At 43.4% G+C, this 13,214-nt stretch overlaps 1 protein-coding gene across 7 annotated transcripts in view; it reads left to right on the top strand.

Annotated features, from left to right (window-relative positions):
• The window catches only part of PAG1 (phosphoprotein membrane anchor with glycosphingolipid microdomains 1), a 113,762-nt gene that overhangs the window by 80,924 nt on the left and 19,624 nt on the right, over positions 1–13,214 (top strand). For 2 of the 7 annotated variants that reach the window (XM_069854286.1, XM_069854289.1), the window contains one exon: positions 1,670–1,837. The exons of the other annotated variants lie outside the window; for them this stretch is intronic. The gene's annotated coding sequence lies outside the window, so the exon portion shown is untranslated. The remainder of the gene's footprint in view (positions 1–1,669; positions 1,838–13,214) is intronic. 7 annotated transcript variants of the gene reach the window in all.

Raw genomic sequence — 13,214 nt, 5'->3', positions numbered from 1 at the left:
CTAATGCTTAGACCTAACTGCAGGACGCTTAGCTATCATTTTCATAGCAGCACACCAGTGTTAAAGACAAAGCAAGGGTAGCCTACAAAACTTAGAGTTTTAAAAATTCCTGGAATCTTTCTGTTGCAGCAAGAATACTAATGTATTTTTCTTAAGGTTTCTGCATTTTCTTGTAGCTTCATAAATGTTGCTGATCTCTCTAACTGGATAATAAAAGGCCTTATTATTTGTTCTACTTCTATGTAAATTAGGCAAATAGTTGCCTGTAATGCAGGTTTAATATTTTAATGTGTAGATGTGTATGTTAATGTTGCATTAAATAAAAGGAAACCTGGAGTTGCAGGCAGTTCCACCATACTGCATGCAGTTACTGTACAAGAGGGACTGGGAACAGAATGGGGCTAGAAGTTCCCCGTATACCAATCTATTTGCAGGAACATAAAAAGTTAATGGGGAAAAATGAACACTTTGTTTAAAAATATTCATGAAGGGAGAAGAACTTCTCTTTTTTTTCTGAATATGGGTCTTTTGACAGTTATTTGCTAATCTTAAGCTTACACATGCATTCTGTAGCTGCATAGGGATGTTCGACACAATGTTGATATGAGCCCACACATTGATGTTCCAGCAGGGTGGCCTTAAATATTCATATGGTGACTAGGTCGATGTGGCTTATTTGCACCTAAGCACCATCAGATAGTTAAACATTACAGGGTCTGTGGTAGTAAATCTTTCTGAAAATCTGGACATTCATTTCTTTTTCCTGCCAGCTGGAAGGAGTGTGATGCTCTGGCATTGTTCTACTTGGCAAAAAAAGTGTTCTTTTCATATTAGACTAAAATGTTTCATCTCTACATAAACCCTTGTGGTTTTCTGAGAAGGATTTAGTGCCAAAATGAAAATGCAAATGAAAACTCCTAAACGTAGGCAAGTACCTACAAGGCACCTTCATGCCCTGTTTTAGTAAGTGGTGACCAGGGCCCCCTTCAGCTGCCCATGCGGAAGCGGCTGGTGCCATTTGAGGTACCCTAGAATGTTTTGTGTAGTCTCTAACAGCTATTTTAGAAGCATGAGAGTTTTCTGCAGGACCTGTGCCATGCTGCCCACCACACTGAGATGCAGGTTTCATCTGCCTAAATAGAGGGCGTTGAATGTTGTTTTAAATGGCATAGGCTGTGCCCCTTGTCCTCCAGCTGCCACTCAGAAGGGCACAAATCTCCTGCGTTCTTGCATCAAGTTGTCCCTGTCTGTGGCCATATCTACATAGGCACTCAGATAGCTTGGATCCTCACACAACTCAAGTGGTCCTATCTCCTAGTGTTTAGGCAACTAATGGCATCCCTGTGGGCTAGTCAGCTGCTCCATTACCTGGCATCCCCCGGCAATGCAGGAGGCTCAAACACATCATTCACACTTAGACATACTTGGACATCTCACACATCTCGTGGTGGGTAGGTGACTCCCACCCATCACAGAAGATGTGACATTTCACTGAGCTTACAGTCACTCCTTGGACTTTTTTGATACAAACTGAAAAAACTGTGGAAGGGCTGAGACATAGTAAGGAAAGAAAACTGTATTTGCTTCCCATGTTACTGCTCTGCTGTGCTCTGTAACTCAGCTGATGAGACACACTGCGGATTTGACCCATGGTCTCCCAATCCTCCAGTCGCATCTGCAGAGCCACAGAATGGCAGCGTGGGCAATGAAGCCAAGTCAGAAAGCTGCACCAGGGGGAAATGAGTGGCCCTGAGGCTTGATCACTGGGCAGCACCCGCACAGCGGAATGAATTGAGCATCCTGAAATGGGTCAAATGACTGTCCTTATCAGAGAGCAGTAAGTACTCTGTGGTAACTGGCTTGTTTTCTTCATCTATTTGGTCTGTCCTTTGAATTTTCCATCATCATTTTGCCTTTGCATTGCCTTCGCTTTGTGTGCATTTACCAGCAGTGCTGTCTTTGCCTATTAGCAGTTGTGTACGAGCTGCTGTGCTTTTTCTTTGTTTCACAGCTTCTGTGCAGATTTTGCTTGATTGTTTTGTCCCAAACCTTTTTGGTGTATGTCAGCATTTTATCTGTTAGCATGCACTGGGGAATGATAGGAGCCATGATCTATTTGGGTCAGTGCATTCCTGTGTGTAACCGTTCCAAAATGAGGGATTTTCTAAGAATAAATTCTCCCTCACCAATCTGGTTCTCATTCTGGCCCACATAACATGTTATCTCCCTTCTGCTATTTTTAGACTTGTGAAACTGGGGTAAAGAGAAGAATGAGTCTTCCTCTTGTTTTTGCTCTCTTCCAGCTGAACTCAGTCTTGCATTTCTCCTGTTGGTTGAATAACTCATGGAAGTACATAGCAGAGCAAGTAGTTTAACAGTTGCCCCAAACTAAGGTCTACAGTCATGTGTTACAAGTCAACTGAAAATTCAAAAAGGATTCTCTAAAATGATGGTAAGGTTGTTTTTCTGAAAGCAGCACATCAATTTGATCTGGCATCTAGGTCAATGCAGAGCTGGATGACCTCTACTCTTCAGGCAGCTGGCCAGCTGTTTGTTGTAGTCAGGAAAACCTTTCAACAAAAGGAAAAATTAATTTACTGTTGCTGCCATCAAATTAAGTGTTTCAGGTTTCCATAACTAATGGTCAGCCTCTTGATTTGTGAATGGTTTCTTTGAAAACTCTTTCCTTCTGCAAAATCTGATTATTTTGCAATAAAACTATCTGCTGAAGTGATGGGGAAGGATAAAAAAAAGGTTTTTTCACCATATAATGTTAGGTTATCCATTAGAATAAGCCACATTCGGGAGGGTATTACAGGAGGCCTGAGCATGGCAAATTTCTCAAAGACTAAAGACACACCATATGAAATCTAAACTGTTTGGTGAAGGAAAATCAGACCTGAACAGTGATGTAATGATAAATAGTAAAAGATAACTAGCTGTTGAAATTGCTGGGAAGGGCAGAGTAGCTGTATGTCTTCTTGACCTGACTTCTCTTATCACATACATGTTTGTATCTTGTACGTTACTTAATATTACTTGTCACATTTTAGGTAAGCAGTCCTATTACTTAATTCATATAGTTTAATTCTCTTTCTGACAGTGTTTTCATGTATTTCTTGCCATCTGCTCTTTGTGTTTCTGACATGCCCTCCCTTTTCTCACCAGTTGGACATCCTAATATAATAATTGGCCATAACCAAAGTAATCAATAGATGTTGCTATCAGTAGTGGCAATTTTGTAAGAAGTTTGTGTAAGTTTGGTTGGTACATTATTACAGAAAAATAATTCAGGGGGGAATAAATGCTAAAATAAAAATGTTGTCCAATACTCAGCTAATGGCAAGGATGGTGGTACCTGCAAGAAGCACCAAACCTCAAGGGGAGCGGGGAGCTGGCAGCTTGTGCAGCTACAGCATTGCAGCAACACTGGAATGGCCCCTGGAAAGGAGGGACAGTGGCTGTGAAAGGAAGAATGAGGCTCTGCGGGTGGCAGAGGGTCAGTGAAGGTACTAGAAGGAGGCAAGATGACAGAGGTGGAGGCTTCTTGGCCGTGTAGGAGTGGAGGCAGTAACTGGTTTTATGGGGGGTGTGCATGTGGACATGGGCCCAGACCTCTGGTGCGTGTGCTGTGGTTGTATCTGTGCTGCTGAAAGACCCTTCTTGGCTCCGATGTCCATGAGACATGCTTATACTGACGAGTCATACAAAGGTTTTGAGCTCAGTATCTGTTCTTTCCCTCATACATCACCACTGTAAGACTGTTGTTCTTACCTGGTCTGTCTTGACTCTGTCCTGTCCCTGAGAGCAGTTATCCTGTATCCATTATGGGTTTTCATCAAATTCCAGTCTTATTCTTGTCCTTTAAAACCTTAATGAGACCAAGTTTTGTGGGGAAAAGGTCGTTATTTGGGTCAGCACAGAACCAAAACCTGGAAGCAAAGCCAGGCTGGTTGTTGATTGCATGAAGTGATGTGATGCTTTGCTTGTCCTGCCTACCAGCATTGCATCTCTGTCATCATGCTTTGGCAACTCATAACTCAAAGTAGTAGCAAAACCTTTTGCAGGAGGCATGATGTATTTATCCTTCTCTTTGCAGTGCTACCCACGTTGTAGCGCTTCCTTCTAAAATAATGCTAATGATAGTAACATGGGAAAGCACAGAGGCAGGGGAAGTCTCACAGCATTAGTGATGCTTAAATTGCAGAAAAACTGATGCCAGCAGACAGCAAAAAGAACAGACTGGAGTAAGGAGAAGAAAAAAAGTTTTTTATTTTAGTCATTTGTTATTCAACAAATGCAAGTTTTAAAGCTATGGGCCAAATTCTGTCTTGTGATTCTTGCTTAGGTGCAAGAGGTGTGTATTTTTTTAGGGATCATGATTTATTCATATTGAGGAAATATTTATACCAAGTTCAGATTGCAAAGTGGTAGTTAGTAGCTGACATTCAGACTGGAGATCTCCCTTGAAACAATGTGTAGAAGTATTTATTTTCTGAAGTCCATTTCCCTTCCTACCATTAAATATCCAGCAGTCAGGCAAAAGAGCTCAAAACTGTGAAAGGCAACTTCATTTCCCGGATATGTAGATGCAATTTTTATGTATAGCTTTATGGAAGATTTTTTTTCCACAGTGTATGAATCAAACATCTCAATCAAATTGAGAAGGGGAAGACCTGGTTTTCATTAGCTGTGAAGACTTTCAGAATTACATTAGTTGCAGTTCATTAGATCTTATAATTGTATTTGCCGTGTGTCATGAGGGAGTGAGGGGTTAGGGTGTGCATGGAGGGAACTCAGCTCGCAGATCATTCCCACATGATCAGCTTCTGCTGCCCCAGTCCATCAGGATCGAGCCCAGAGTTTTATATTTCCCTCTCCACAGCAGGACAACAGGCAGGTGTTGGTGTAGGGGACAGGAAACGGTTGGGTATATTTTGCCTTACTGCCCCTTGCTGCGCTAGCTGGCAAGCAGGGCAGTTGCCTGTGCTTTTGTGAGGAGGTGATACTGCAAGATATGCTGGACTATCACAAGCAAGTGGAGTTATCATTTCCCTCAGCTCGGCTTCCAATTGAAAGGACAGAATGACTTCATCACACTTATCTTGGAGAAAGAAATTGGAGTGAAATGGTGCAACAACATGAGGCTGTGAAAAGACCCGTTCTGTTAGTGCTGCTCCCACTGTGTGGAAGCTTATCCACATTTTCTGTTCTGATGTGTCAGCCAAGGAAGTCAACTCAAAGGAGTGTATCTGAAGACCTTTCCCAGTGAATCACCACACATTAACCTCTCCTCCTTTTGTCCGTGGTATATAGAGATCTTCTCTCCTAATTCTAGGTGTCCAAAGGTTCACTGTAAAGTAAGAGTAGATCAGGTTATGACCAGCTGTGGAGGTCATACCTGGTTTCCTCTATCTCTGAAGGTAATCCTCTCTCCACAGGCAGAAGTTATTCTTAACTGACCACACAGAGCATATAGCAGCCAGTTTAGATTATTTTTAGATGACTGAAATTAAGGCAGCACCTTCCCTCAAGGACCACGTGACTGGAAAGAGAAAAGAAAGATCGCATAGATGCAGCACTAGCTGGGGACACCAGAAATCTGAGATCACTTCTCATCTCTGCCAAAGACTTCTTCAAAAACTGCCAAATCCTTCTTTGTCTTGGACATTCTTTTCATGAAAATGAATTTATTAACAGAGAGATTCTCTCATGTGCTGCCTTGGTATTCTCTAAGTAAAATGTAAACTCTTCAGGACCAAGAGCATCTCCAGCTGTAAAGGCTCTGCATACATGCACCAGATACTTACAAAAAGCTGACTTTCCTAGTGAAATACAAATGCTAAAAAGTTAAAAATCACTTTATTGAATCAATTAGAGTGAATAGTGAGAAATTTGGGCTTGAAATATCTCTTCACCTTTACAAAGCAAATCACAAGGTGAACACTGTTTTTTGAAAATTGGTCTGTTATGAAACTGACTAACTGGTGCCTCTCTTGCTGTGGCATATCACACAGCTCAATTCTCACTGATGCCTTTTGCTTCAACATTATTTAATCTTAAATATAACAGGCCCTTCTAATGTAATTTGTACTCTGCCTCCAAGGACTATCACTTAGCTTCCTTGAAACAATTCTGTCTCACTGACTTTTTTATGTATAGATTGTATGGTAGTGTTGGCACTCAGTAATCTGGGCTTTTCACATTTAAAATTCTTTTGCCCTGTTTTTTCAAAATTGGAATTATTTTGGTGTGCTTCGTTTTGGAGAGATCTCATTCAAGGCATATTAAAAGGCTGTAATGTCCTGACAGTTGGGTACAAGGCATTTTATAAATTTCTCAGTTGAGGTAGAATTATCTAAGTATAAGTACTAAAATTCTAGCAATCTAAAAGTTAGGTACCAGTGGAAGTCATTCAGCCTTCCCCTAATGAGAACAGAGGTAAGATCTCTCAGGTGATTGGGAGCCTGTTTTCAGAGATGTAAACATATGTGAGCTGAATCCACTCCTAAGTATGAATCTTGCTCTTTTAAAAAAGTCCCACTTCTTCATCAGCATTTCACCAAGGACAGTCAGAACATTGTATTTTGCTGCTGCATATTTTACAATCTTCTATATTTTTATAAGTTCAGGGTGCTTTGGAAATTGGAAGTAGCTTCTGGAAAAGCACTATCTATCTGTTGTGTTTCATGGGCTTGACTCAAACATAAGTTTGAAAACAAGTACTATTGCCATGGATTTTAGAGATCTTTCAGGTTGGATGACAGAGGGACTCTCTGTGTGTGCCCGCTTCCCTACTTCCACTATTACTACCTGAGTTTGCAGAATGGTTGCTCGCAATGTTGTTGCACTGCGACGACTGAAAAGGGACTTGGCATGGTAGAATTGCATAAACAGCAAAGTGCAGTTATAAACAGGCTGTGTTTAATATGAAATAGCATCTAGTTCCAGGAAAAGAAAAGCTATCAGGAATAGTTGTGTCAGGGCTGGAAAACCCTTCACAAAGACAGCTTTCATTTCTATATGCTCTAAAGTATGTAGTAATTGTGGTCTAATGGCCTCGCTGCAGCCAGAAAGCAATATGGGATATTGTGGGGGTGTGGGAAAGAGCATAATATGCTGCAGTTAAGCTGTAATCTTTGGCATGGTCACTCATCAGATAAAGCTTTTATGCTGTCGCATTGGAGACAGTCACTATTTGGCTGTTAAAGCCTGGGGAAAATATGTGGTGGTGTTCCTAGGAGCTGTTTCACAGAGGCTTCATTATCAGTTTCTTCCTCAGCAGCTGCCCAAGCCCAACCAATGCTTTGCATTTGCAAGCTGTGTCTGCAGCACTCTGCTTTTCCTTGCTTGTACTGGAGGTTTTGTACTGCTGGTGGTGAAATGGGGGTAATTACACCCACCATGGAATGAAATTGTGGGCTTTAAGTTATTGGTTTGAAAACTGTTTACTCAGGACCTGATTTATAATGGAAGATGACTTTGGCACATAATTATGCACATGTATTAACCCTGGGATGTGGCCTGTGTTTCACTGGGGCATAATCATGTTCACATGCAATTATGCTCACCTTCCTTTGAAAATCTGGTTTTACAGTCTGCTAGAAAACCTTCCTAGTGACATCTCCTACTTTATAAAATTCTCAACCATTTTAATAGAAACTATTCTGCCGCCTTGAAGCGATCTCTTGAATTGTTCACACGACTTTACTGATTCTTCCCAATTTCCCAAATGACTTTCTGAGGAGGAGAGGCAGCCTGCAATGCTGGCAGGTGTGGAGTTGCTAGAACACTTGTAGAAATAGACAAGAAGGTGTGGAAAGGAAAGTCGTGTCAACTTTGAATATGTTGACCTTGAGGTGACTTAGTCTGACAAAGCATGAATGCGTTGATTAGAATATGAATGCAGATGGTGGTGTATTTTGACATTCATTGCTGCAAAAGCCTTTTTAATTTTTCTGCTTTGCCAGAGATAGATGGTTTCAGATAAACTTGGTTTCTTATCAGGAGACATTAAGACTTATAAGAGGTTAAAAGTGACCGGTGGTTTGGGACTGTTCAATTTTGTCTTGGATCTGTTTTTGCATTATAGAGCACACACATCCTTTGATAAGCCAGCTATGATTTCTGTGAAAGTAGATACAGTGGGGAATTAGATCAGAAACTCATTATTCTGCTGCTTCACAAAGCAGAAACATAGAGTCATAGAATCATAGAATAGTTAAGGTCGGAAAGGGACTTTAAAGATCATCTAGTTCCAACGCCCCTGCCATGGGCAGGAACATCCCATTAGATCAGGCTGCCCAAGATCCCATCCAACCTGGCCTTGAACACCTCCAGGAATGGGGCAGCCACAACTTCCCTTGGCAACCTGTTCTAGTGTCTCACCACTCTCATGGTGAAGAAATTCTTCCTAATGTCTAGTCTAAATCTGCCCTTCTCCAATTTATACCCATTGCCCCTCGTCCTATCACCACAAGCCTTTACGAATAGTCCCTCTCCAGCTTTCTTGTAGGCCCCTTTCAGGTACTAGAAAGTCATTAGAAGATCTTCTCAGAGCCTCCTCTCCTCCAGGCTGAACAAGCCCAGCTCTCTCAGAGTGTCCTTGTATGGAAGGTGCACAAGCCCTCTGATCAGCTTTGTAGCCCTCCTCTGGACCCGTTCCAACAGTTCCATATCCTTCTTATACTGAGGATTCCAGAACTTGACACAATACTCCGTGTGAGGTCTCACAAGAGAGGAATAGAGGGGCAGAATCAACTCCCTCAGCCTGCCAGCCACACTTCTTTTGATGCAGCCCAGGATATAGTTGGCCTTCTGGGCTGTGAGCACACATTGCCCGCTCATGTCGAGCTTCTCATCAACCAGCACCCCCAAGTCCTTCTCTGCAGGGCAGCTCTCAATCATTTTATCCCCCATCGTGTACTGAAATCAGGGATTGCCCCAACCCAGGTGTAGGACCTTGCACTTGGCCTTGTTAAACTTCATGAGGTTCTCACAGGCCCACTTCTTCAGCCTGTCCAGGTCCTTCTGGATGACATCCCGTCCTTCCAGGATGTCATCTTGGTGTCATCTACAAACTTGGTGAGGGTACACTCAATCTCACTGTCAATATAATTGATGAAGACATTAAACAGCAACAGTCCCAGTAAGGACCCCTGAGGTACACCACTTTCACGGATCTCCATCTGGACTTTGAGCCATTGACCACTACTCTTTGAATATGACCATCCAACCAGTTTCTTGTCCACCGAATAGTCCACCCAGCAAATCCATATCTCTTCAATTTAGAGAGAAGGATGTTGTGGGGGACCATGTCAAAGGCTTTACAGAAGTCTACATAGATCACATCCGTCAGTTTACCGTGTCCACTGCTGTGGTTACCCCATCACAGAAGACCACTTAGTTGGTCAGACAGGATTTGCCCCTGGTGAAGCCACGCTGGCTGCCATTAATCACCTCCCTGTCCTCCATGTGCTTTAGCATAGCTTCTAGGAGGATCTGTTCCATGATCTTCCCAGGCACAGAGGTGAGGCTGACAGGTCGGTAGTTCTTGGGGTCATTTTTTCTACCCTTTTTAAAAATGGGGACAACATTGCCCTTCTTCCAGTCACCAGGGACTTCTCCTGATTGCCATGACTTCTGAAATATCATTGAGAGTGGCTTGGCAACCACATCGGCCAATTCCCTCAGGACTCTGGAATGCATCTCATCAGGTCCCATAGACTTATATATGTTTAGTTTCCTCAGGTGGTCACAAACCTGATCCTCCCCTACAGTGGGAGGGGATTTATCCTCCTGGTCACCATCTTGCTGTCCCATGACCCAGGAGGGGTGAGGAGAGCGCTTATCAGTGAAGACTGAGGCAAAAAGGTTGTTAAGTACCTCAGCCTTCTCCTCGTCTGTTGATACAAGATCATCATTCCCAGCCATCAGTGGGGGTACGTTCTCTTTGACCTTCCTCTTTTGACTGACGCACCTGTAGAAGCCCTTCTTGTTAGTCTCTACTTCCCTTGCCAAGTTTATCTCCAGCTGCGCCTTGGCCTTCCTGACCTCATCCCTACACAACCAGGCACCATCCCTATACACGTCCCAGGTTACCCGTCCCTGCTTGCACTGCCTGTGCAGTGCCCTCTTCCTTAGTTTAACCAGCAGGTCTTGACTCAGCCACACTGGTCTCTTCCCTTCCCTGCTTGATTTCCTATATACAGGGACTAAGCGCTCTTGCGCTTTATGGAAAGCATCTTTGAATATTTTCCAGCTTTGTCTTGGAGGACCACATCCCAGGGGGTCCTACTGAGTAATTCCTTGAAGAGCTAGAAGTTTAGGGTCCTGACTATACTCACCTATCCCATGTCCCTCTGGACCTTGAACTACACCAGTGCATGATCACTGCATCCCAGGCTGCTTCTGATCCTAATGTCACTGATGAGTTTGCTTGTATTAGTGACCCTCAAGTCCAGTATTGCATCTCCTCGGGTGGGGGTCTCTATCAGCTGGACTAAGAAGTTATCCTCAGTGCACTCCAGGAGTCTCCTGGATTGCCTAGAGCTTGCCATGCTACTTTTCCAGCATATGTCAAGGTGGTTGAAGTCCCCGAGTAGGATGAGAGCTTGTGAACGTGAAGGCTCCTGCAGCTGGAGGAAGAAGACTTCATCGGTTGGCTCTCCTTAATTGGGTAGCCTGTAGTATACCCATGAACTATTTTGAAGGCTTACAACATGCACAGTCCCTGCAAACCTCATCTGACAGCCTGCAACAGCAGCACAGTCCATGCCAGTAATTCCTTCCAGCATCAGGCTTTCAGGATCAAGCCTTAATTATGTGCACATCTGGTCTGCTGTAGCAGTTCTTCACTGCTTGGAATAAGATGTGCCTGTCTTTAACTGTTCTTGTTAAATGGGTGCTGCCAAGCCAAGCAGCTCTGAACACAACAGCACAAGAAGAATTTTAATCTTTAGCTGGAAGGGATTTATCCTGATTTAATGCACAGGAACCCCAAAAATGAGACACAGTAAGTACTGCATCAGAAAGTTGATCTTGGCCTTGAGGTTTATGTAGTGCTGTACTGGATATACATACAAAGAGATAGAAGCCAAAACAAGGCAATGCAGATTCAGGAACAGTCACACAAATCAGTCTTAAAACTTTTTTACAGTGCATTTGGAGAAACTTCACAATTTTGATTCTAGTGACAATGTCATGTTAGGAGAAGTTCTGCCAAGCAGAACCTCAGTCCAAACAGCAGTCCTGCCACCTGTTGTCTCTAGAAGCATTTAACTGCAGTTGCTTCTATCCACCTAGCACCGATTTAAACCAAGGATAATATTTGTGTCTTCAGGCTGTTCCGTAGCATCATCTATTTTAACATAGCAGTGTCTCAGAAATAGCTGAATTTTCTCTTTTTCATAAAATTTCACCATCTTTGTACATACTTTATTAGGTACTCATGCTATTTTGATATCTTACTGTAGTTTTTGTCACCTGTAGCAGAGGCGATTGCCTCAGGCAGCAAACAAAACTGGGAACAGGGAGAGAGACAGGAGTTGGTGAGAGGAGAGAGTGGGTAGAAAGCTGGGCATGTCCAGTTGGTGGAGTACTGAGAGAAGAGCAGAGGTTTGAGATCAAAAGTACCCACTATTTTCAGATTCTGAGTCTGAGATACAAAGAGTCTGGTTTTACCAAGTTAGAACAGTTTGAATCATAATTTTGACTGCAGACATAAAGCTCTTTCCCAAACTAATCCCAAGCGCAACTCAGGAGTTAGCTCTGGTCAGGGAGTACTCCTGGAAGACAATTTGGATACAACCACTATTTGGTGGAGAGTAAGAAAGTTTAACAGTATGGGCTCAGGCTGTGCCATGCCAGCTGGCTGTAGGATGGTTATCCCTCAACATGTTTAATCTGTTGCTATGGATGTAACCTTAACATTCACAGCACAACTCCCACCAGCTGCTGCAGGCAGGCTCCAAATCAAGACTTGCAGTAAGAGATACATATGAAAAGTTTGGCTCAAGTGTTTTGCCCACAGAGGGGCAAATGCAGCCCCGGTGGTGTCACACAATTTGGCTCTATTGCCATATCATTATGCTTCAGGAGTCCAGCAGCTGTGGGAAACCATAGAAAGGAGACGCTCAGAAGCTGCCTTCAGCTGCTCTGCCTCTAAAGCGTGGTGAGGCCACATGGTGAAAAAGGTCAGAAACCAGTTTTGCTTTAAAATTAATAGGTTTAGTGAAAGGACAGTTCACTGTAGCACTGTGCTTAAGCTCCTGCCAGCAGCACAGATGACTTTTCCTTGCCAGCAGTGTGGTTCTGTCTTCCATGCATGCAGAGAACAGTCCTGATGTGGAAATTGTTCTGAGTTGAGTAAAATGCATTTGCCCCGTCCTTCCTCTTCTCTAAATCATGTGCGTAGTTTGGTGTGAACTCTTGTTTGGTGCAGGAGATGTGATAATGGATTGCCTCCTTTCCTTCAGTTGTTTTCTTTAATATGGCCTGAGGGTGTTACAAGGGATGTGCTCAGTCTTTGGGCACCTGGAGATACAGTGCACCCACTGATGCCTGAGCTGGGTCTGAAGTTGCAGAGGGAGTTGTCTGGAGATGGAGTAAGGTAACAGGACCTTATTAGGTCTCCTGCAGGTCTTTGTCTTCATAGAGGAAGTCCATTTTCAGTATCTGGAAGAACAGAAGATAGAAGGGATCAGCATCCACAGTTGTTACTCATACCTGCAGGACTGTTTCTGCTGCTGCATGTTTGTTGTAGTCCAGGTTTCTGTTCTATTTTTGTGTTTGAATTACGCTGTTTGCAGCTGGATACAGGCTGGATACAGGCAAGAGATACAGTTTCATACTTCCCAGCTCATGTCTCAGGCCACAGTTCCATGTATCTTGTACTTCACCATTTTCTGGTTTAACGCAGCTCTCTAGAGGCTTGCTGCAGATCAGTGAAAATCTCTATTAAAATTGCAACCTTCTCCCACGCTTTCCCTTCTCCCTTCCAGGTCTTCACTGTTGGGGTGGGCAGGTCTTCCAAACTCGGTGATCTGACTGATCTGGTTTGCAATTCAGCAGTGGATTACTGAAGGCACTGGGAATAGGAGGGATGGGAAGGAGGAGGGAGCAGTGGAAGACCAAGCAGCCCAAGAAGGAGCCCTATAAATGAAGCTCAGCCCAGAGGCAAGCATATGAAGCTCCTGGGAAGTGCCCCTGTTAGT

This window comes from Phaenicophaeus curvirostris, chromosome 3 (genome assembly GCF_032191515.1).
Source record: "Phaenicophaeus curvirostris isolate KB17595 chromosome 3, BPBGC_Pcur_1.0, whole genome shotgun sequence".
Lineage (NCBI taxonomy): Eukaryota > Metazoa > Chordata > Aves > Cuculiformes > Cuculidae > Phaenicophaeus > Phaenicophaeus curvirostris.
Note: the sequence above shows the minus strand (reverse complement) of the source record. Positions and strands in the feature narration are given on the sequence as shown.